This window comes from Cricetulus griseus, assembly GCF_003668045.3.
Source record: "Cricetulus griseus strain 17A/GY chromosome 1 unlocalized genomic scaffold, alternate assembly CriGri-PICRH-1.0 chr1_1, whole genome shotgun sequence".
In the NCBI taxonomy this organism is placed as follows: domain Eukaryota; kingdom Metazoa; phylum Chordata; class Mammalia; order Rodentia; family Cricetidae; genus Cricetulus; species Cricetulus griseus.
The window spans coordinates 166,091,583-166,094,850 of NW_023276807.1; positions in this window are offsets into that span (position 1 = coordinate 166,091,583).

The window sequence follows — 3,268 nt, forward strand, 5'->3', positions numbered from 1 at the left end:
TCTATCTACAGAATTCATTCAAAGAAAAAAATACTGTTTTGTTGTTGTTGTTTTCAAGGGTGCTGGAGGCAGGAGTTGCTGGAGGCAGGAGGCTATAGTTGCCAAAATCAGAATAAATATAGGTAGGTTGAAATGTTATGTATATAGCCCAGCCATGTCTCCAGGAAGACAGCATTTATATTGCTGTAGGGAGATGAGGAGGGGGTGTATGGTTTAGATCACAAATGTCTCTCCAAGGCTAATGGCTTTGTTACCAGCCTGTTGCACTCTCGGGAGGTATAGAATCATTAGGGCCTAGAGGGAGAAAATTAGATGATTGGGCCCATGCCTTGGAAGAGATCTCTCTCTCGTTGCTTCCTGGCTGCCATGAGGTAAGCAATCTTCTTCTATGAGCTCTCCTTGCACATTTTACTGTACTGCCACATGCCCATGTGGCAGGGTCTAAAACCTCTGATATTCATGATCTGCCAAAGCAAATATTTTAGGTACTTTGTTACAGCAATTGAAAGCTGGCTGGGCAACAGTAAATGATCAAACCTTTAGATTATAAGAAAAATCTCAAAGAATCTTAAACAAGGCCCCAGCTTCCATCTTTTCCATAGACTTTTTTCCAGAGAGTTGGATTAGAAAGCTAGTGATCCTCTAGTGATGGATGATTCAATAGCACCCGTGGTCAGTCTGTATACAGTTCTAACCAAGAAGAGGGAAAGCAAAAGCATTAAGATGAACAATCATCAGATGTGTTGTTATGACATGGGTTAACTGTTTTAATAAAACACTTTGCCACAGATTCTAACAGATATAGTGAAGTGATTGTCTTTATGAAGCAAGATACAAAAGCAGGTGACATCTGGTTACTTGTGCCACAGTTGCCTCCCATGACTCTTCCTCGAGAGATCTCTCATTCTGCTCTGGAGCCTGGTCCACTCAGCATCCTGCTCCCACTTGTCACAGTCCCTCTGCCCTGGCCACTGTCTCTGAGACCCTGCTTCTGTGCCATCCACTGGCCTCTTCAGCTTTGGCTTCATGCCCTGAAGAAACTCATAAGCAAAAACCAAATCTTTGAAGGGGAAGTGTAATGATAAAAACAAACATGTAAATTACATCTATAAAAATGTTATATAGTTAAAAGGTGAATAAAAGCCATTATTGTTAGATTGCTAGTCCAACAAATAAGACAAAAGACAGAGTTCTAAGAATTAAATTAAAAAAAACTCAAAGGCTTTATAATTAAATAATTCTTTTGTTACGAATGGCCAGAGTGTATCAAATCAATTGATTTTGTTACAGAATAATTACTAGAGAAGAGAATGTCCCACAACAACACATGGAGGATTTCAGGGCTGGGTGTAATGTATATTATGTTGGTAAGATGCCATGTGTTGCTTGACCTCACTAAAACCTGCTTCTGGAATCAGGTTTGTACTCCCCGCATAGACCCAAGCATGGCTGTTTCAAATTGTCCTCTAAGGTCTCTGTGTGGGGTGGGTGGCTTCCCTGTCCAACCTTCGCCTAAGAGTAAAAATATTGTGTTCTTGAGAACGGCTACAAGGTGAACCATTCCCAACAGAGGTCGTTATTGTTTATCCCCTGATATGAAAGCACCTGCAGGGGTACTGAGAAGACAAGTTCGGCTGGGCCATGGGAAGCAAGCACAGTCAAGAACTCCATCTGATGACTCAGCTTCCTCAGTGGGTATATCTGGATGTGTGTAGTCAGGTGTTGCTCTTCTTCTCTTACAGTTCTTCACCTGGAAACCTCATCTGAGAAACTCTGCTTCTCAGGAGTCTGGTGATTGCTAACTCCACCTGGCTGCCCAAATGAGGCTTGCTGGATTGATTTCTGCCAGGGAGTTTGAGCACTTGATTTGATGTTTGGCTTAGAATAACTAGTTTATTCTCTTGTAACAGGCCATATTTCCAGCATTTCATGACATTAACATTTTTAGTTTTTGCTTTTCTAAGATAACCAAAACTAAAAGAAAAAGGAAAAAAGGAAGCATTGGGTGGTCCCTTGAGTTCTGACCTCAGTGTTGGTCTAAGGTCTTGGGTGTCTACTCCATGAGAAATAAACACACCCCACCATTGTTGACACTAATTGTGTCCTTCACTTGTGTCTTCTCAGAAGGAAAGCCAAGAATCAAATTACTGTGAGGGACAAGTTCCTTTTCATCACTGGGGGTGGCCTCTGCAGGCAAGGTTAAAGTCTGTTCCATGGTGGTGTGGGTTGTACCCATGGCCAGGGCCCATGCTATTCATAGTACATGGAGAAGAGAGGCAAGATGCTCTTCTGGGGTCTAGAACGTCCAAAACTCTGCAGCAGCTAGTTTAGGGGAGGGGACAAAAGTGAAGAGAAAGTAGACTAGGAAACAGCACACACACACACATAACAGAGAAGGGGAAACTCAATGGAACTAGTCTGAAATTTCTTCCATTACACCTATGGTGTGTTGTTATTTGACTTAGCATTATATATAATCATGTTTACAGGTTACTAACTTTTGACTTAATTCACCTAATCAGAACTGATGACAAGTTAGTGAAGACAGCATCTCTGAGGGGAAATCTTCTGGGAAGTGTTTCCCCAGAGTCAGCACACAGAAACTGTGTTCTAGAGGTGACCAAGTGTGTACCTCATGCTGGCAGTTGTAAGAGTCACCCAGGTGTACTGGTTTTGAAGGATTTATGGGGTAATGGAGAGCAGCTGAGGTTTGTTTATGAAAGGCAAGGAGAAGTCTTTAGTGAAGGAGCCGACAAAGTAGCAGTGAAATCCCCAGGATTGAAGTGGTCATGAAAAAAATTGAGGCTTTACAGCATGAAGAGAGTGCAGGAGAGGCTATCAGAGAAAGTGCAGCCCAGTTACAACAGGAGATCCCAGCATTTTAGAGATGTCAGTAGCATGGGACAACTAAGAACAGCCAAAAAACAGCAGCTGTGGCATGGAGCCCACCAGAGCATAGAAAACAAACTGTGTATCTTGCAGAGGGAGGAGCCTGAGATGTAACCCAGGCCCTTTGGGGGAGCCCAACAGATCATGAGTAAATCCCCGATTACTGGATATTCAGTTATTTACATAATTGAAATTTGTTTTTTCTTTGCTTTGTTTATTTTTTGGGGGGGTTGTTCTGGAACTAGATCTTGTAGATCAGGCTGGTCTCAAACTCACAGAGATCTGCCTGCCTCTGCCTACCGAGTGCAGGGATTAAAGGCATGTGCCACCACCACCCGACAATTCTTCCCTCTTGAAGTAATAAAGTATTTAACTTACT